Source organism: Plutella xylostella, chromosome 13, assembly GCF_932276165.1.
Source record: "Plutella xylostella chromosome 13, ilPluXylo3.1, whole genome shotgun sequence".
Classification (NCBI taxonomy): Eukaryota; Metazoa; Arthropoda; class Insecta; order Lepidoptera; family Plutellidae; genus Plutella; species Plutella xylostella.
Window position 1 is genome coordinate 2,749,592 of NC_063993.1, and position 22,952 is coordinate 2,772,543.

At 35.0% G+C, this 22,952-nt stretch overlaps 1 protein-coding gene across 3 annotated transcripts in view; it reads right to left on the minus strand.

Moving 5' to 3' along the window:
• Nucleotides 1-22,952, minus strand: part of LOC105384802 (lachesin) — a 62,124-nt gene that overhangs the window by 30,761 nt on the left and 8,411 nt on the right. The gene's annotated exons all lie outside the window — the stretch shown is intronic.

Genomic DNA, 22,952 nt, shown 5'->3' on the forward strand with positions numbered 1-22,952 from the left:
ATACTCGAATGAAAAACTGGGCCAATGATTAGTGTTTTCAAAGAAATACTTAATAACCTATCTGGATCGGGGGAGTGACAACCGTTATATGATATTAAAACAAACTAAGTAGAATTTAAAGACTTATTCTAGGCAATCCTAATCCTAACTAATATTATAAATGCGAAAGTAACTGTGTCTGTCTGTCTGTCTGTCTGTTACTCTTTCACGCCAAAACTACTGGACGGATTTGAATGAAATTTGGTATACATATGGTCTAGACCCTGACAAAGAACATAGGCTAATTTTTATCCCAGAATTCCCACGGGAAAACTTTTTAAGGCGAAGCGAAGCTCGCGGGAACAGCTAGTTCAATATACACCGGCTTTTGGGTAGTAGGTAAACATACATTAGTTAGTTGCAATCACTCTGAGGTGAAGCCAGAAGCCTTAAGCAAACATGATTCACAACAATTTAATCCAAATAATACAATTAGGACAAAGGGATCTTAACGAAACCTGATTACTCAAACACTCCAGTTTAATGGCTTTATCGATTAATTCTTATTCAGCTCCAACAGGCGATTAAGTTTGTTTACAGTTTTGCTCCAGCCTTACTTTTGTTGTTACCAATAAATCACTAACTTCACCATAGGTTTTGAAAGTAACTGATGATGAGGTGTTAAGTTAATTTTAAGATATGATTTAAAAGCTGGTCAATCATTTATTTATTTTTAAGTTATAATTATTCTTTAGCTTGCAATAATATAGTAAGCAAAACATAGATAAATAAAACGCTGTATATAAACGTATCCAATCACATAAAACAACAAACATAAAATACCTACTCGCTACATGACGCAACAGCTATAAAAGTGACTAAGGCAAAGATAACTGGACAACAAAGGGGGTCACACAAAAGCGGCCGCGTAATATAATTTTCACGTTGCACAGTTGGAAGTGACCTGAAAAGCAGGACAACATGTATTGAATAAACCGCTGGTGGCAGCCGTATTGTGTTCATATGCTTTGTTACCGAGTGTCACTTCTACACGCTCCGTTGCTTTTATGTTCTTTGCCTCGGCGCCTACTTTGCTAGATCTTTGCGTATGCCGAGCCCCATTGTGACAGTTCTGTTTTGATGCTGGATATTACATTGTGGAATTAATAAAAATGTTTGTTAATATTTATGCCCACGAATATAATAATATATAATGTGAATAATAAAAGCCTAGGGTAATCTGCCTTTTAATGAGATTTCAAAGGTTACAGGTACTTTTAAATCTAAAAATGAATAATTTGTCTCCCTATGGTAATTTATTATTTCAATTCGTTCTCTGAAACTAAAAAGATTTCAATGCGGCCGTGCCCACAATTATGTAAAAGTCAGCTTTAGTTGCAGATTATCCTGTCATTTGTTTCAAAAATGGATTTGGGATAAATAATTTATTTTATTCAGAGTGTCAAAACGAATAAAAAATAAAGTTAATGAGACAAAAATACGATGAAAGGGAAATAAAAGCGCGGGGTCCGTGATTACTCAAAGGCAAGCCAAATCCTATAATTTTTTTAACCTCGTTTTTTCTCAGTTTTTAAAAGGAGTACTGTATATAAAATTGCGCTGACTGGCGTGAAATAAGCCAATTTTTGCGCTCTTTGAGAGTTTTTCGGTGATAAATTTTACGTTACTTAAAAAGGTTGAGGTTTTCAGGTGGGCTCCGATTTGAGATAAAGTGTGAAATGAAATTTTGAGTATCACCCTCACTTATATATACGTACTAAATAATAAGGCAGGCTTTTTCATTATTGTGCTTCATTTTAAGTCAATAAATAATGGTCGATCTTATATTTTTATTGAAATTCTGATTCTAAACGAATAACCCAAATAAGAGCCAAAAATAACAATAACAAAATGTTAAATTTCATTCGAAAGCGCGCTGCTGTCGTATTTTAAATTAGATTTTCAGACAATGGGAGAGCATCATAGCGTTGATATAAAGATTGATTCAGTTCACTGCTCTCTCGGCTCAAAACTATCGAAGGACAAGACATTTAAGAATGAATTTAAATTGGTACATCAGAATATTCAGAGTATTTCTTCTAAATTGTTAGAAATAGAACTATTTTCGGAAAAATTTAACATTGATTGTTTATGTATCACAGAACATTGGTTAGACGAGAATAAAATGATGTTCCAATTAAAAAATTACAAACTTATAAGCTGTTTTAACAGAAATATCAACGAGCATGGTGGGTCACTTATATTTCTTAAAGAAAATTGTAAATGTAAAGAACGAAAGGATATAGTTGCTCTTTCTGTTAAACACCATATAGAAATTTCATGTGCAGAGCTTAATAAGTATATAATAGTATGTACCTACAGGCCACCTACTGGTGATTTTATTACCTTTGAGACTGTCATGGAGGATGTTCTAAGGTTAGCTTCCAATAGTAAAAAGGAAGTAATAGTGTGTGGTGACTTTAATGTTGACCTATTAGGTGACTCTCCTAATAGGTCGAAATTGTTGTTACTTTTTAAATCATTTAATCTTTTTAATGTTTTTCTGGAACCAACTAGAATTACACCCACGTCAGCCACTTGTCTAGATAACATATTCTGTAACTGTGAGTTTAAAGACAGTAGTGTGATTAATTGTCTGAGGTCAGACCACAGTGGGCAGACCATTACCTTAGTAAACACTGACAAGACAAATAAAACTAAGGTGAGATGCAGACCGATTACTACAAAGAAAATTGACAATTACTTGAAGAAACTAGACGAAAAACTTCCGAATGTTAAATTAGATTGCAATTCTAATGAGATGTATAGTAACTTGTTTAAGATAATAGCTGATGAGTTTGAGAGTAATTTTGAAACGAAGGAAGTTTTGATTGACAATAAAATTAAATTTTGTGACTGGGCTACAGAGGGTATTCGCAAAAGCAGGGCGACATTATATGATCTGTATGAGATGAAAACATTCATACTCCGACCTGACTTTCAATCTTATGTGAAGAAATATAGCAAGATGTATAAATGTGTCTGTCACTGTGCGAAGACAATTTTTATTAATAACAAGATTAAAGACTCTGCTAACAAATCTAAGGCCGTTTGGACTATTATTAATAACGAAACGGGGAAGAATCGAACACGCGAGACAAATTTATCTTTGAAGGTAGGCAATGACATTATAACATCGAATGATGCGGTGGCGAGGGTCTTTGAAGAGTTTTTTACGAACATTCCTTTAGAGACTACGTGTAACCTGGATTCTTCGGCTGCAGCAGCTGAAACCCTGACGAAGGAGAACGCACCTTCAACCGATAAGGAATTTAAATTCAGATATATTAATACATTAACTATTATAAAAACATTTAAGTCATTAAATATGAAGAAAACTGAAGACTTGTGGGGAATGTCAGTTAAATTTGTTCTTTCTATTATTAATAAAATCGCCCCAATTTTAGCTAACATCTTTAATAAATGTATCGCTGAAGGTGTGTTCCCAGATCTTATGAAATTTAGTAAAATTATACCTCTGTTCAAAAGTGGGGATATGGAGGACCCTGCAAATTTCAGGCCTGTCTCGGTTCTTCCAGTTTTGAGTAAAATATTTGAGAGGGTCATACTCAGTCAGATGCTTTTGCATTTCAATGATGCTCGATTGTTTCATAGCCAGCAGTATGGTTTTACAAAAGGCAAATCAACAGCCGATGCCGGTACTGCGTTGATTAAGCACATATTTGACGCCTGGGAAGACCATCACGATGCTATTGGAGTCTTCTGTGATCTGTCGAAGGCGTTTGATTGTGTAGACCATCAGACTTTAATTTCGAAACTTAGATACTATGGAATAGGAGGAAAGGCTTTAGATTTGATATCTTCATATTTAGACAAGAGACAACAAAGGGTCGATATTAACAATACTAAATCACAGGGGGCTCATGTAAAAATAGGCGTCCCTCAAGGATCTATTCTAGGACCATTTTTATTCCTCATTTATATTAATGACTTGCCTTTTATGGTTGAAAAATTGACTAATATAGTTTTATTTGCTGACGATACTTCTTTGCTTTTTAAAGTTAAAAGAAGAGAAAATAATTTTAATGAAATTAATTCAATTCTATCTGACATACACGATTGGTTTACCGTTAATAATCTTCTATTGAATTCTAAGAAAACGAAATGTATTAAATTTACACTGCCGAATGTTAGACAATGCGATACTAACATTATTCTAGATGGGAATAAATTGGACCTAGTTAATGATACTGTCTTTCTTGGGATGACTATAGATTCAAAGTTACAGTGGGGACCTCACATTGAAAAATTGTCTGGAAGGTTGAGCTCCGCAGCTTTTGCTGTACGGAAAATTAGACAGCTGACCGACGTTGAAACCGCCAGATTAGTTTACTTTAGTTATTTCCACAGCTTATTATCGTATGGCATTTTGCTTTGGGGTAGAGCAGCTGATATTGAAACTATATTTGTATTACAGAAAAGAGCCATCCGCTCTATATACAAACTTGGTTCCAGGGATTCATTGAGAGAACTATTTAAAGAAATTAACATCCTTACAGTTCCATGTCAGTTCATTTTTTCCAATTTAATGTATGTACGAAAGAATATTTCAACTTTTGATACAATTGGCAGTAATCATGACATTAATACTAGGAACAAGCATAAGCTGGCTTTTCCAGCGATGCGTCTGGCGAAAGTTAATAAATCGTTTTTAGGGTACTGTATTAGATTTTATAATAAGCTTCCAGCAGAAGTTGCTCAAATGCCAGAGAATAAGTTTAAGTGTTACATTAAAGAGAAACTCAGTAAAAAAGCTTATTATAAAATTGATGATTACTTAGAGGACGTTAATGCATGGCTGTGATAAGTAGTTAGCTCTGCTCATATTATTATAATAATAATTATTAAGCTTATATGTATTGTATACCAACTAGTTTTAAGTCTTTTTTTGAAAAGATGGCTCAGGAGTTTCTTGCCTCCGTTCTTCTCCTTAGACAGAAAGAGCCCCCCCTTATCCGAACGGAGAGTAATTTGTAAAAATTGACGTTCATCAGAAAATTTTATATTTGTACGATGAATAAAAAATTTTGAGTTTGAGTTTGAGTTTGAGTTTGAGTTTGAGTTTACCCTCGAATATTAATGCTGCGAAAACAAAGATTGCTTTTTGTTTCACCAAGCGGCGGAGTTTAAAAGAGCAAAAAAACAACAGACGTGATTAACGCTCATTTAATGATAATCAAGCGATTATGAGCATACATTATCGTTTAACCCTCAGACGAAAAACCGGGGCATTCAGCCATTCACGTGTATTATAACGAATGTTAACGTAAGACTTATTGTACCTACCTATTTTCTATTAAATTTTTGTTTATGCAATTCTCAATGTCTCATATGAATGTCGTGTGTTTATGTAATCTTAATCTTAATGTTATCTTGCTCTGTAACCTGTGTATGTGTTGTTTTAAGTAAATAAATAAGTTATCTATCTATCTCAATTGAAAATCCGGTAGTATCTGTATGAATTACTGATTATTAAAACCACTGTGAAAGATTTGTCCTTCAGTGTTTGCCATCGCCACGCTGAGAAGTTTTTATAAAAAAACTGACAGCCACGCCATCTGTTGGTCAATATACAATACAGTAACGGTAAAGAACGACGACGCACGTAGATATTACGTAATGTGACCATGAAAACTTGTAGAAAAACATCTTGACGACCACCTATAAAACCAACTTGGACTTATAAAGTGGAAACGTAAACACTCAGACCTAATACAGTATGAACCGCTTCCATCCTCCAGCGTCGGGACGCCATGTCGGCATACTGTGTTCGAAACCATATAAACAGCCCATAAAAGTAAGTTTTGTAGTGCGCATAAAATGTTTTATGTGTATCCAAGCAATGGCCGACGTTTTCATGTAATTTGATTGAACTGTTTCGCAGTTTTCTAGTTCGGCGTAAGTGTTACAGCACATGTTAGGTCGGTGTAGGTGAGCCAGGATTTTTTATAGTTTTATAAGCTGGGCTAGTAGCACGGGGCGCATTTAAGACGTGACATAAGTTTTCCATCGCACTCACTCACATTGAGCATCCTCAAGAGCGAGCGCGACGGAGAACTTTTTTCACGTCTTTCCCCGTACTAGCCCTTCTGAACTCACAAACATGACAAATTTAAGATTTTATTAAAAAAGTTAAATCCTAGGCAGGTAATGCTGATACTTATTAGCACTTTCGGGGAGTTAAATATTATTCATCTGATTCCTGTTATCACAATGCGTGTTACGAGAAATAAAAGAAATTTCTCGTATGTCTCAAACTCAACTCGTTAAGTTTTACAATTAGTTGTCGATTGTCAATCAAAATCAGTCTACCACTATTTCACAAACTCTCTTCTAACTTTTCCTTTTAGGAGTAATTTGGTGATTTTCTCAGTGGAACCTTTTTATCGCCCGTGAGTGTATTATGTGACTTGTTTTTGATTGATTGATTTTTTAACGAATATACTAAAGTACAAGAGCAAAATCTGTTCAGAATTACCCCTAGAGTCATCCCCTATTCGGCTAACTATACATTTTTAACACCCTGTATGTCTACTAGTTGATCAACCTATATATAGGTAGTGTAATTAAACAAGAGGTATTGTGGTTTTTATAAATCTAGTTTTCACATTTTTTACAGAACAAGGGTCCGGTCCGCAAGACTTGGTAACTCATTTACATTACAACACAGTTACCGAAGCTGATGTAAAAAGTTTACGAGCTTTAAGCAACTAAGTAAATTTATAGTAGGCAATATCCATGACTCCAAGCGTAGTTAAGCTCCTGTTTTTTTTCTCTGGAAGCGTGACTTCGGGGCTATGAGCAGACTGAAGCATTAACTGATGTTTAATTTGAATTTGCAAAGCGAAATCTTTGCTTCAATTCCAGTTTATATTCATTTTTTTAAATATAATTCGACGATTACATCAAAAGTTAAATTTTTACGTATAATTTTGTTGATTTGGTATCGGAAATTAGCTTTGTAGATGAAACGATAAATTTGCTAATACAGGATTTATAAAAAATCGCAAGTCTTTCATAGTCTCTGATTTAATTTTCTGATTGAAGCTACAGAATTTAAAAATACGTGTAATATTTATGGATTCACTGCGCATTTTTCTCACTGCCTGTAAAAAGAATTATCAGGATAATTATGGGATAAATAGTAGTAATTAAAATGCGAAACCCTTAAAAGGTTACACTAAGATTTAGATGGGTTTGTGAATGGATGTGGTAAGTTTGTGAGTTTATTCAATAAAAACTAATAAATCATTGAAATAGGAAACATTCATAATTAGTTATTTTACTTCTTGATAAAGTCTCAATTAGGTGCTGTTCCTCGTCCTAACTATTAAACCGACTTCGAAAAAACCAGGAGGATTTCAATGCGTCTGTACAGTCTAACTATAAAGCCAAGAGTGCAATTTTGCTAAGAATTTTATAATTATCAGTTATTTAAAAAAAAAAAAAAAAAAAAAAAGCCGTTTGGGTATGGCTTTTTAACGGATTTGTCCTTTAATAAATATAATACATCGATTAAATACCGTCTGTAAAAAATTGTTAGATTCCACTTCGGTTTTCAGGACTTTATACTTTTACTGTATGTAATTATATGTTTTACTGCAGGTATATTTTGATACAGTAGCGCCGAAGTGCTACGAGTGCTACGACACTACGCGCTACGGTGCTACAGCGCTACGACGCTACGGCGTAGCTCCGTAGCCATAATAATATATTTTCTATTATTTCCAACCAATCAGGACGCAGCACAGAAGCTGAATATCAAACGATGTGTTCACAAGGCGTGAGGCAATGCCGTCTTCATATCACGTACTCAAGATCGTTACAAATTCCACTCCACGGTTTTTCCCCTGTAGATAGGAGTTGGACGCTTTACGTCAATTCAGAGTGATATATCCTTTTACTGATAAGATTGAGTAGATAAAAATCTGTAATTGGTTTGATATTAACTGTACCAAATACCTGATTCTTAATGAACATCGAAAAATAAAAGCAAAATATATTTATTATTACGTTTCAAATAGGCTAGTTGCTTTAATTTTAATTGTTAGTCGGATTTGTGAAGAAGAATATAATATATATAATTTTGTGTTTTTCTTTCTAAACATGATAGAAAAAGTTACACACACACACGTCATGCCTCCATTCATAAGGTCTGGCCGACCACTACAGAGTTCACTTTATCTATGTATGTGTAAAGTTGTTGAATTGTAAAATGATAAATAGGTGTCTGCTATTTTACTTCTCTCTAGCTTATATTACGGACCAACTAAATGGATTTTTGTTTTACATGTAAACAACGGAAACTACTCCATTATGGTGTTTATAACAATGCATTACAATCTTACAACAAAACCTAGTCAAACGTTAAACAGATGTTTAGTGCTGTCATACATTATAAACTTGTAAAATAATATTTGTGTTAAATACTCGTTAAACCTGAGTGTAACTATTCTCTGGTAAACATTTATTATTTATGAACCAATCTTTCCTACAATCATAAACCCTCAGGCCATCATTCATTTTAAGGCAGTGATTCGAACCCCGCCCAATAGCCCGAGGCATTCTTTAACGTCGTGAATAAATACGCCCTATTTACCAATGCTTTCTTGAATATTTCACGGCCCAGATAAGGCCGTAAGCTGAATCGGTCATTATGGTAAAACATCCCAATGTTTATTTCACGCGTAATACTAATGCAATGGGGCGGGATTACTTCGACGGAGGCTGGAACGCCGCGGAATGGCAGTGATTATTCACTAGAAGAATGGTGATTTTTCTCCGACGAAATTTTCTTTTGCTAAAATTGTTAGGATAAGACGCTGTCGCGCGGCTCTTTCCGAGTAAGCTCCGCGAATAACCGGGCTAATTAGGTAAACTGTGCTTAATTCGGTGTGACAATAAAGAAAAACAAAGTAAAGACGGGGAATAAATAAGCGACTCACTGCATTGTAAAGCCGGCGGTATACAAGCGGCGTTATGTTTGAATTTAGTGATGGAATGTATAATTTTATCTGGCTTGCATGCTAATTTAGGTAAATATGTTTTACATAATTTTCTATTACACACCAACCCGCACTAGGCCAGCGTGGTGGAGTAAGCCTAAAACCCTTCCTTCATTGGAAGGAGACGCGTGCCCCAGCAGTGGGGACGTGATGGGTCGTGATGATGATGACATACTTTTCTATTATCTTCATCGAAAACTAAGTAGTGATAAACTAGGATGATATCATCTATGGGTAACACAAAGATAAAAACTGTCAGTCCATATACCCATTTTTCGATTCGTGACACTTTTATTTCCTTTCTATAAGAAACTGAGGAGTGATAAATGATTATCCCCTTACTGCAATCAGTACAAATGAATTTGTGCAACCTTTTTTCTTTTTTCTTCGTAGTTTGTTTAAAACAATATGAAAACAAGTAAGTAACAAAATCTTATCCCAACATCCATTCGAGTTGAGTATCGGTCCCTTAACGACAACTCAAGTAAAATGAACCCAATATTAGGGCAATTATTATAAATAACCGTGATTTACAATCCCAGTGCGGGTCTTACGGGTTTTAACCAGTTTTGCATTGTTCTAGTTTCACTTTATTGTTACTGATATTATTATTATTATGCTTAAAGATTCGTTATAACGCTGTTATGATACTATTGTATTTTATTATGTAGATGTAAATTCTAGAGATTTTCTGACTGATATAAAATGAAATGGGATTTCAAGATTATAATGGAGGGAAACACGTAATATTGTAGATGTAGGTAGGGAACATTCGAGGTTCCATGCGCGTTGAATATTTGTCATGAAAAAACTTATGTCATGATTTTGAAAGGTATTAATATTATCACGTTCTTCCTTTTCAGTCTAGATCTTTAGGAAACCAATCTGTATCCATGATTGTATGTAGGTAGTTATATTGGGTCAAGGTTTATACCGGTACCAATTTGAGACCAAATATTAATTAAAACGGTACCGTTTCTGTATTGCCGCTAGCATTTTTTATCGTGCCGTCAGTGAAATTGCTAATAGCTATAAATTTTAAACGGCTGTCTTTTAACCCTTCCAGACAAAAATTCTAACCCTTTTCGATAAAAACAAGGCCAGTACTCGGATGACCCGAGTGTAGTGACTGGGGCGGCTCGGCTCCACGCCAACAAATGTAAGATTTGTATTTTGTACGCAAAACAACGCGACAGAGCGGCAGAAATACGAGGAACTAAAGCGAACTAAATTGTACCTTTGCATGAAACTGTAAAGTAAGCTACCTACCTATGTTAAAAAATATATTTTTTTGTTACAAAATATGGTATAGGTTTTAAACGGATTTTTATGACTCGGACTTTAGAAGACACACACACTCTTATCATCAGAAAACACACATTCAAATCTAATATTTCGGACCTGCAGGGAGATAATAAAGATATTGCCAAATTTATAACACTTTTTTCTGCTCACCGCACAATTACACGTAACTTGTAAAACTGAAATAAACCCTGAAACTGGACAAAACCGAGAATTACGCAGTGCGCAAATAAAAGGCTTAAAGTGAACTCCACTTTACGGCTTGAATTAAAAGAACGGGCTCCTGTTAGCTTAAATCCGCACTTTTTATTACACAAAGCTGTAATTTTGAACGTACAGATCGCAGGCTTTTGTATGCATTAAACATGAAGTTTAAATTCGCGGGAAATATCAAGAGACTAGGGTTTAAGCTGGAATTAATCCCAGTTCGATACTTAATCGTTGAGTCCGCATTGCAGCGTCGCTAAGCAATGTCCAATACGTGACATTTTTGTTCCTACCCCAGCTTCAGTATTGCAGTATCATATTTAAACTTTATATCACACATACACGTTTCATGTATATAAAGTGCCGCTTTTATTCTGAATCGTAAAAGAAAAGGAGAGAAGACAGTAAACAGGGAGAAATAGAAGCTATGTACCTACAAACTAGCGTACTACTTTGTTGTTTTTATTTATACTGTAGACATGTTTTTCTTGATGAAATTGCTTCTTATATGGGCTGGAACAGTTATAAAACTTTTCGCCAGAAATATTTACTGTTAACTAGTAAGCTAAATTGCAATATTTTGTAAATTTCACACTCAGTATTCCAAAATTCGTATATAAGTTTTTTGGAATTTTTGTTTGTTCCCTAATCGAATGCTAAAATGTAAGTTACAATTACAGTGACGCCGTTAACAGACTATCTAATAAACGCAGTGAACTACGCAAGTCGAATAAGCTGTTAATATTCAGATTGTAACGCACATACATCTTATGTGGTTGTCAGGCCGTCGTATTACCGTCAGCCAGGACGCTGCACGACCTATTTCTGTGAAGGCGACGGGCGCCAGTGTGTCAACTCATCACACGGCAAATATGCTCTCGGCTAGCTAAGGACGTGCCCTAGATAAACACCCTGTATAGCTTGTGGCTTGCAGCGGGCTTGAAAGAGACATGCTCGGCCTTTGTGAGGTTTTTAACGAGTTCCAATTTTAATCGGGCGAAAGAGTGTATCGGGTATTATAATTTTCAACATACTTTATGTAAACATGAAGATAAGTATTATATTTTCAGGTAGTTTACTTCAAAGGCGAGCTACCACGCGTCAATTTATCTCTGATATAGGCGGTGTTAATAATTCCCAATCAAACTGTTATTGACCGCGTGTTAGGGCCTGCATACCCCGGCCTAAATAATAGAGGCATCAAATGCTAAAACCACAGCTTAGTTTCTGAAGTGAGCGTGCGGCGCCCGCAACTGGCCGCAAACACACAAATATCTGGCTATAAATTTTCTGGTCTTTACCCCCAATAGGCTTATTGCGTACGCTATGAAACCCTCGGGCTTTGGTCGCATGCCAGCTCCGGCCGAATATGCTATTGTAAAACAATCTACTTATAAAAAATAACAAATCGCGATATTATTCAGAGAGGGCTCTATTGGTTTTCCTCAAAGATGGAATTGTGTCAAGCATCGCTTTCATCGGGTGAACTAAAGTGATTTTATCGACGGGGAAATTTTAACTGCCTTCGTGAAAGGAGCTGAAAAGAAAGCTTTGTTGACTGGGGATGGGGAGGAATCTTGTGGGTTTCTTGTTACACTTTGTTTCTACGATATCTTTTCAGAAAACTGATCCCTGTTCTCTGGAAAATTTGTCAAAGAGTTTTTTTTTGTTTAAAGATAAAAAATTGTAACAGTATTAAATTGATAATTGAAAAACGATTTTTATTGAAAATACTGAGAACTGTTTCTTACAAAGCCAAATTACTTTTAATTAACTTTAATTACATAAGAAAGCATTTTTTCTACCATATCTATTATCGACGATAAAACTCTTTCTTTCTTTCTTTCTTCTTTCTTTTAATCTTCATGGAAATAACTTGTTCCGTAACTAACTACTCCTCCGCCGTTGCTACCTATGTTAGTAGCAGAGGCATGTGACATCGTGTTTATATCTATAGAGATATACTCTCTAGACCTGTAGCTAGATTAGCTCTCAGTGGTTAGCTAAGCTGGACTCGGGCCGTGTGTCCATGTGTGTATTTGGTTGAGTCTATTCGGGGTATATTATGTAGTTTACATAATAAATTGCACGCATATAAGGTGATACGTCACTCCCCGAGTGACGTAGTGAGGCTTCATTTGTGCACACAAAACTTTCTGATAGTTGTTAATTTATTTTTATGATACTGATTAATAACAATAACAATGCCTAGCTACATATTCACAATTTTAAGGAATATTCATTTATGAGCTAAAAGGCTGATGATAAATTATGACATTATACTGGTATAAATTATTTTTAGGTTTTTACGTATCTAGGTATTTTAATAAATTAAATTGATAATAATTTATGAGCTTTATTTTACACTATATGTAGTTATAAGTAGAAGTATTATTCCCTATGTGCTTCCAAATGGTTTACCACAGAACAGAAGGCCAGCTTCTGAGTATGTTTGCGGTTACAGAGTTACTCGCAAAACGGTCGTGCTTAATTTGTAGCTAGATTAGGTCTTAGGTTAACGGCTAGGCCGCCAGCCGATCTAGATAAAGTTGAAACGAGAACAATGTCTTCTTGTGAATAAAAGACTACACATTGAAAAAAAGAATTATACAGATAAAATGAAAAGAGTTTAAATTTACTTTAATACAGTACACAGTCCATATCATACTGGTTTAAAAAATGCCAAAATCTTTCATCGTATCTATACTCAAGAATATTTGGCAGCCCACTTCAAGTCCCTATAGATGCGATTGTTCTCATTTATACCTTTATGGATATGTACAATTTAAGCTAGTTATAATTACAATTATTTTATATCTGTGTCAATTTCTATTTAGGTACTTAACAAAACAATAATAGCGAACCTTGTTATGCTGTTATGCATTGAATTAGCTCATATGAAAATACGTATACTTTAGGTATCTCTTAAATGCGTTGCCTTCTGCTTGAAATTTATAAATTTTCATATGAGCTAATTCAATGCATAACAGCATAACAAGGTCCGCTAATGAAGTAACCATTCGCTACTTCCACCTACCCAATATTTAAAAAAAATATGATTGCAACCATGAAAAGTATTTAAAAAAATGAAAAGTCTTATCTCGGAATTCCGCCTCATCAAGGATATCAAAAACAATAAGCTATCAAATTTTCCTCTTGAAGCGTACTCTGGGGTTCCTCTTCAGAGGGGCAATTTCCTCAAGTCGAGTTTCATGAGCTGTATTATACAATATACATATTATACATTGTATTATACTCGTACGTTATACATGTATTACGCCCTTACTTTCAAGACGCTACACAATGTTGAATTTTTTCTACGGTCATTTGATCAACAAACATTTTTAAGTATTATTTTATTCAAAATACATTTATGCCGTTTTTAATTGAGTACAATGTTGTAATAAACATGCGCATATTGACATATGTACGTTGTACGATGTTAGATATATTAATTACACCAAATTATCATTGTCAAAGGTATCCAACAGTATTACAATTAGTCCTTGTGGTCAATCTGTAAACTCAGTTCGTACATAGACAACCATAAACAGGGTAAAACTTAATGAGTGATTTTACTCTGATCAAGGAATCACGGACCCGATCCCGATATCCTTAAAATATCTACTGAAAATGAATGTTGAAAACTGCTATAGAATCGAACCGAATAGTGTAAGAACCCTCCGGTTTAACAGGTTTTTTTTTGCGTAATGTTATCGATTTATTGAAAGTTTGTAACAAAAGTATGCCTATTAGATAGTGCACAGAAAAATACTGTATTCTACTCTGTTGAGTAGTACTAGGCCTAAACCCTTCCTTCATTGGAAGGAGACCCGTGCCCCAGCAGTGGGGACGTAATGGGTCGTGATGATGATGATGACTCTGTTGAGTGAGTTTAAATTAAATTTATCGCTATCTATTGAAGAAAAAGACATTGTGTTTTTATAGATGTATGGACTTAAGGAACACTTATTATTGATAGTCACACTACACAAACTACGCAAATATTTAAACACTAAGACCCGAGTACAAAATATTTGTCTTTAAACGTATACCTACCTAATTGCCCTAGATGGATTGAACTTAGGACCCCCAGCCCTCGGCGCCGCAGCAGCTGTCAGTCACTAACCACTGCACCATCCGGTACGCTGTACGCTGTGTTACTATCGCTACTACACTAACTTCAATTGTCTCTTTATATGTATAAGTTTGTTTTTTTTAATAACCATAACCTGAGAGGCCAGTAACTTTGTTTAAAGAACTCGTACAATAGAAAATAAATACATATTGCGATTGCGACCAGCGCGGGATCAACATGCGAGAACCCTCTTACCAAAATCAAAAGTTAACGAACCAAAAATGCTCGCATAGTAAAGTACGCACTTTATAACTTGGTCAATCTATTCTTGGCACAACTGAACCAATATTTTTGCAAACCATTTAGAACTGCGACGATACCAAAGCATATTTTTCTTGGGATTTGTTTTTTGGCAAATTCTCTTAATATTGATGAATGGACGACAAATTGAATAAATGTAGAGTTTGGATGATGTAAAATTTACACAATTATTAAGCAAAGACAAAAAGTTAAAGTAGGTATGAATTGTTAATAAATCTTGGCTAGTTAATGCTTTCAAATAATCTCTTTAATCATAAATTTACAAAAAAAAGATTGCAAAACTATAAATATTTAATTTAATAACTATAAAAACAACAGTGTAGGAATTGGAATAGGATAACTTAGATTTACAATTTATCCAAATATTCGCTATTCGTTAAATTAGAGAGCCCCTATTCGGTTTCGAGGATATCTTGGCATCTGAATTTGTAAACAAAATAATAAAATATGATGTACGTTTGTGCATGCATAACAATGAGATGGAAACTTGTAAGATGGGGGAATATTGATGCAGGAAAATGCTGGTTACTTTTATATTCCGAGTCGTCTGTTATTTCTTTTCGTCAACTTTTATAAATTCTATAGAAGGATTACTTAGAAAGTTCTCCGGATGTGAACAATTGTATTTTGTAATATTTTAAAGATAGTATAAGTATTATAAAATTGCATTGGAATATCAAATAGGAACCTACAGTTAGGTAATTTATAAAGTCGTTAGTGTCAGTTATACGTGTTGAAAATTTAATGCCGATTGATAAAATAATCGAATCGTTATTGAACAGATTTGTGTACAAATAAACGAAATACATCAATCTCCACCTGCTTAAATAATTAATTACTTCGTTGTTCATTTTCCTTTCCATGGCTTTTTACTCTGTACTATCACGTGTTTCCTATAAAAGGATAAAATATTAGCTATAAAAGTAAAACAATAACTTTTAACACAGACAAAGGCTATAAAATTTATTTTAGAACGGTAAATAGCAATCGATAAAATCAAACGGTTGGTGTTTTACAATAAATGTATCGTAAACACCTTTTTTTATGATCACCCTCCGTGATCCGTGAGTAAATTTTGAGTAGCGACAGGAAACAGCCGATGTCAGTCAGTGAAATATTTGCCTAAGGGCTTCTATTGAGGTTATATTGATCGGGATATCCGCGCAACTCAGCGGAGGCCCTAAAATTCAACTTCAATACCGTCAAGCACTAACTAGAGCAATGCACAGTAAAAATGCAAAAGATAAGGGTAAATAATAGTTTTAGTTAGAATTTTAGTTAGGAACACAGAAATTTGTCCACCAACCCGCACTAGGCCAGCGTGGCAGACTAGGCCTAAACCCTTCCTTCATGGGAAGGAGTTACGAGACCTGTGCCCCAGCAGTGGGGACGTGATGGGACGTGATGACACAGAAATTACATTTATAGACAGAAATGGTGCATATTGCCGTTATCTAAACTAGTACTGGCGAACTGTCACCACGGTGACAATTTTAGTGCGTGTGATTGTCACCGACGGCGACGCGTTAAGTGCCAATTTCCTTATAGTCGTTTAGCGCCAGGTACTAGTGGTTGACTTTTGACACATCTGTCAAGAATTTTATATGGAGATGACGTATAATTGATGAACTATCCCCATCATCCATTAGATAACCGACTATGGAGAAATTGAGGCTAAGAAGGTTTCATTACTTTCAGACACCAACAGTTCTTAAAGCCAATATTATAATATTGAAAACGCTTTTAAATAATTGCCCCGGTTTAAATAAATACAAAATACAACACGATAATAAATACCTCTGTATCAAAATCACCAACGTAGCGAGGTATATCAAGGAAACCTTCGACCCGTTACGCCAACTTAATCTTGACCTTTAGGTCTACCGAATGTCATTATAAAGGGTGGCTCAGTTTATGATGGTCGGATGTCTATATTGTAGGGGTATTCATGTGAGGTGGTAATCGATGTTGTGCAAGGGAGTGGGGTATTGAACCGTTTACTCTGCGTGCAATTTAATGTGTACCTCGCGTTTTTTTTTTTGTATTTGTGTCCCAGAGTAAAAATACAGGCAGGCCTCTGCCTGTACTTTTAATTATGATGGTCGATGTCTTTATTGATAGTTTTTTTATCGTTGTTATTTTTTTGTATCGTAAGCAATACTTTATCAACATGAAAGTATAATGGTTCTCTATCATTAAACAACCTTACTCTAGCTTTTGATAAAATTATGAAAAAGACTTGTCGTAAAATTATTTATCGTCGTTTCAAATATCAATAACACCCCTCTTTTTTTCCTCGGGGGTTAAAATAATAATATCCATAGCTATTAAATTTTATGATTTTTTATAATAATATTTTTAAGGAGTAGCTTATATTTATGTAGTATATGTAATAAATAATTTTAGTGTTGACAAGCTATTTTGAGCGGACTATAGTATATTGACGAAACATGACACCACCCTGTCATTAAGAAGGGTATACCATCACAGAGATATTACTGAAGGGTTATGAGAACGTAACAGTATGACATAATGAACCCAAAGATACTTTAACAGTGCAAGGATTAAATCCAAATCTTGGTCTAAATTGAGTTATATACCTACCTACGTATAGCTGCTTAAAAGATCTACATATTTGATGTAGAGTTTCGTGGTAGAGTATACCAGGGAAAAACGTTCGAGTTTTTTTAAGTGTCAAGCCACATGTATAAAAAAAATGTGGTTTATATGGGCAGTATTTTTTACCGACTTCGAAAAAAAACCTCAATTCGTCTGCATATAGGTGTGTTTTTTTAATGCTATACAGCGTTAAATTTTAGATACTAATATGTGTTTATTAAAAAGCCTTAAGATAAAAAAGATCTAAGCGATATTAGATTAATTGATGGTCTAGTTTTGGTGAAATGATAAGCCAGAGATAAGTCACATTCTATTGTATTCTATAAGTTATAGTAGCCGACAGCCCAGGAGCTCTGCTTGTGTAGTATATAGGTTTAAAAAATTGCAAAACCTGTACTACACGGACTTGATGTATTTAAGGCACAGTTCATACATGAAGTCTTGGTTAAATCAAGGTTGGAGGCTCCTTTCTTGCACCTCCGTAATTCGTAGTATTAGTCTATGGTAGTGACGATTTAAGATTCTACCAAAAAAGGAAGATCGACGCAACCGACATTATGAAGGGACAAAGGGGGAAGAGGAAGGGGGAAAGAAAACTCATTTGAAATAAACTGCTGAATCAGATACCATTTCGTTCGTTCGTTCCTGGTTTGGTTCAGCCTAATATACTTATTGTATGTCACGATGCCGATCCCGTAGTATTTTTTCACATACATGACCAGGATCAATAAGGACTCTTGATAGTACGTTCTATTGCATTATCTTAGAGGGTATAGGAGCCAGCACCTAAGTCACTCGAATGGGACCTATCCATGCCCCATAAAGCCTAAACCACCTTTCTAAGTTTGGACCATTTCTAAGTGTTCCTTCACCGTAAAAATTAGAGATTGTAGATTGTAGCTCAGTTATCGAAAGCTGGCACGTTCAATTAGGGATTTTCCTTGAAAATTTAAAAGTTCCAAAATCATCCGATAGATGGCCACCGGGAAATCATACAAATGTCACAGGCCTACCACAAAACAATATAACAGCCATGTACAGTGCCACAAACTTATCTGTTCCGGTGACAGCTCACATATATGTCTAATATTTCTTAATTCTATAAGATTTTAAGTTTACCCGTATTGTTAATTCGTTCTTGCGGTGTTAATAAATCCATCTAATCTTTAACAATATACATTTCATTAGTAAGTAATGAGATATGGATCAATTTATTTCGCTCTCACCGGAACAGATAAGTTTGTGGCACTGTAGTAGTTATCGTTATCGCTTATGGTGGAAGTTACATCCATTAGATTTTTGTATTGGCTGAAAGGACTCGAATCCATGCTGTCTATAAAAAAATATGCAGTGCTGTTGAGTATGAAGTTTTACTAGCACCATCTATAATCGGCTTTTGTCTATGGTTCTAGTCTATGATGGAAAATCTCCCTTTGACAAGTTGCGCTTGCGTGATATTTTTGGTATTTATTAGTTTGTGCCAGTCACGTGTAATCTACATTATAATAACAACATCTTTTTTTGTTCATTTAGGTATGACTATAACATGTCATTGCTTTATGAAACGCAGCCGATCAGAAGTTGAACTAGCTGAGTCATCATGCATTATCTGGAAACGGTAGTGCTCAAAGGAAATCTTATACTAGTTAGTTGTTACTACAAAAACGCTGATTTCTTATAACATAATGCTAGTTACAGAACTACATTAATTTTAACATAGGTAGGTATAATATAAAAAATAATGATAATTTATAATGTACAAAATAGTTAGTATGAATATGGGTGACGAGATGATAGACTAGGTGATAGACGGGAGCTACATAGCATAACATTAGTTTAAATAATTCATAAATAATTATGTTTATTTCATTACGTATTCATAACTTTACCAATATTTACAAACAATAATCTCACATTCAAATATACCGGGATCCAACACAATATTCACAGAATGTGTTCATTGTAAAACAAAAAGTAAAATGAAATAAATCAGGCACGCGAAACCGTGTCTCCGAGGTAAATTTAAAACCCGACCTTCCATATTGGATTACATAGGGGTAGTCCCCTCGACAAAGCAAACATTCCTGGCATAGATCGAAGGGGGTTCACTAAAATGAATGAATGAAAAATACTCTTTGCTTTCCACGTAGGTACTTACCTTCAGCACGAGAAGTGTAAATTCCACTGAATTTATTAACGAGGTATGTGTGTCAGTTGTGTGACTAGCTTTTGGCCCTGGCTTGAGGTAAAAATGGCATTTTTGAAGTTAAACTGATATTTTTATAAGATGTTCTATGATAACCGTTTACCCAATTGAAAAATCCTGAACCTTAAGCTCACACTTACTCAACAAAAATTTATCGCAAAGCAGTTTTTTATTCACGGTTTTAGAAGGAACTCATAATCTTCCTGCATACTTAATTTTTTTTTTTTGAAGCGTCCGTAGTCGAGCGGGCCTCAGTGATCGTAACTGATCGCTGAGGTTAAGCAACAACTGACACGGTCAGCCATTGGATGGGTGACCAATTTCAAGTGGTGCTTTTCTTGACGCTTCCGTGCTTCGGACGGCACGTTAAGCTGTGGGTCCCGGTTGCTGCTACGGCAGCAGTCGTTAAGCCTAGTCAGAGGCCTTCGGGCGGCTTGAAAACATCTGACAGTCGGGTTGCCCACTTACCCGACAACTCTCTCAGCACAAGCTTGCTTGTGTTGGGGTCCACCAACCCGCACTTGGCCAGCGTGGTGGACTTCATTGGAAGGAGACCCGTGCCCCAGCAGTGGGGACGTAATGGGTCGTGATGATGATGATGACTTAATTTTTTATGTCTTTATAACTTACATAATAACCTAGAGAGATATTGTTGAAATCTGTGAAAAAGTAAGCTACCAAGCAAGTTATTTTCATTGTATTCCTTTAGGACGGATATAAACTGTATTTTAAAAGCTTACAGTAAATATTTGTATAAACGGCTCCCTAGGGCTGAATTATACGTTTCGTGTCCAATACACGGTGAATCGGCAAAAATATACACAGTTTTAGTTAATTAATTCACTGTAACAGATTATAATCAACGTTTAATTTTCCTCGCGTCATGCTTTACAGAACAATCATAATAAATTACCGTTGAAAATATTTCCCCGGTGACATAGCACATTCCAGAGCTCTAACTATAGCTAAGCCCGATCTATATTATTTACTAATGAATACTTAGGTACTTATTATATTTACATTGCGAAATTGTTAACCATAGAGATCGCGGATTCATAGAACTAAACGTTATCATCTCATTTCAGGGCCACAGTGAAAGACAAACACACAACATGTCCAGCTTATAACCTGTTTTCGGTCGAGCGTTTAAAATGGCCCACATTACGTGCACGTCGCGTATAAAACATTTTGTTGTAAATATATTTTATTTCGACTCGTGTAGCTCGAGTTTGTACAAACGACTCGATCCGAACTACACCCAAGGGTGGCGTAGAACACGACTCACAGCTTAGCACATGCGATTCTGATACCCAACGCACGGGAAATAAGGTCAATTTTACGTTTTATGTACTGGCCTAACACCTATGTCCTTGTCGTGTTAAATAAGTATAGCTAGGTCTCAATGAGAAAGTGGCTTAGGCTAAAGAATGTGCAATTACAAAAGTTTATAGCAATTAAAGCGATATTATTATATTTTAAATGTATGAAGCGTTTCCATAAAATAATTGCTTGTTACGTGTGTTACATTATCATTTTATTTTTATTATTTCGAAGATTCTCGCACGAGCCAAATTAATGATGCGAAAGAAAGATATACCCTTAGGTGACATAAATATTATTCAGGTCAACCCGGAAACAATTAAGTGGTCCACACCGAACATTATCATGATTAAATAAAGGGGTTCATTGAGTCCTCCGACTCAGGACATTATTATTACTGATAAGATTTATTGTCCCACTTCCTGACAAAAATAACCTGAATCCTGTTTAGTTATTTGAATTAATAACTTGGTATGTCCATTGCAAGATAAAAAACCCGAAATCATATATCGCACTCTTAGTAATATAGGGTCACATTTCGAAAAATATGATTGTTGAAAAAACGCCTTTAATCTTTAACAAGGAAACACACAATTGTCAAAGAAATATATAATTTTAATACTTTTCAGTAAATACATATTTATTTGCGCGTTTTTCCAACAATAATATTTTTCGAATGTGCCCTATATTTACTAAGAGTGCGATGTTTAGTTTAAGTAAATCTAGAGAAAAACAGATGTACGGTGATCGTACCTAAGTATATGTGTAATTCCTTGTAAAATGTACTAACAATCAACAGCCTTTTTCATATAAGCTCTTTTGTGAGACTGGTTTTGCGTTCCCGGAAGTATTAAGACGTCGTTCAGAAAAGCGCATAGTTCCGGCTCAAGCTCGGAAAACTGTTCCGGAATGAGTCGTCCTTTTTAGTTCCAATCGAAAACAAGAGTATTATGAGACACCTATGAATGTAGTTGTAGGTACCTACATGCTATGGATACGCCATGCTTATGTTAGTGAAGATAATACACTCCCGGGCAATGAAACAGTTCCGCTCACAAAATGCCGACATCAAACAACCCCAATTTTTTTCAAAGATTTCATTAAAAATTGGAACAAAATATTATCGTTTTTAGTTGGTAATATCCTGATGCTCTGATAAATGTACTTTAATGTTGTAGAAGGCGTCATTAAGCTAGCCGTTCCGTTTAGAAGTAATTTGGTGCTTTTCTCAGTGGAACCTTTTCTTTGTCCGTGAGTGTTTTTTTAATTTGTTAAATTCATGGTAAATATTACAAAATAGCAAATTTTCCATAAATGAATGCAAAATAAACTTAACTGGTATATCGACGTACCTCGTACCTAAGTACCTATAAACACCCTCATTATACCTTTGCGTGTAATAACTGTTAAAGATTCGAATCCGTTTAAAACTCGCCCAAATTGCCATTCTTTTGTTCCGTCAAAAGCCATTTACGATTAAGTTAAAAGGGATTGAATAGGTAGGTATATAATAACTTTACTGAGTGACTCACCAAACCTTTGATGGTTTGGGCTAAGCTTATTATGCATTAGCCACGAAACATTAAAACTTTTCACTATACTTAGTGTCTACGAATTTTATAAAAGTTTTAAGTGTTTTGGCTAGATCTATTTTACAGATATGCAAATCTGAGCCATGTTTAGTTTTAAATATCCACCATAAAATCATAATAAGCATAATTAGAAAACTAATAATTTTATTGTTAGTAGGTATCTCAATAACTTTGGCAAGTAAAAGCACAATATAGCAGATTGCAAGTTTTCGTCAATTAATTTAAGCAAAATAATCCTTAAA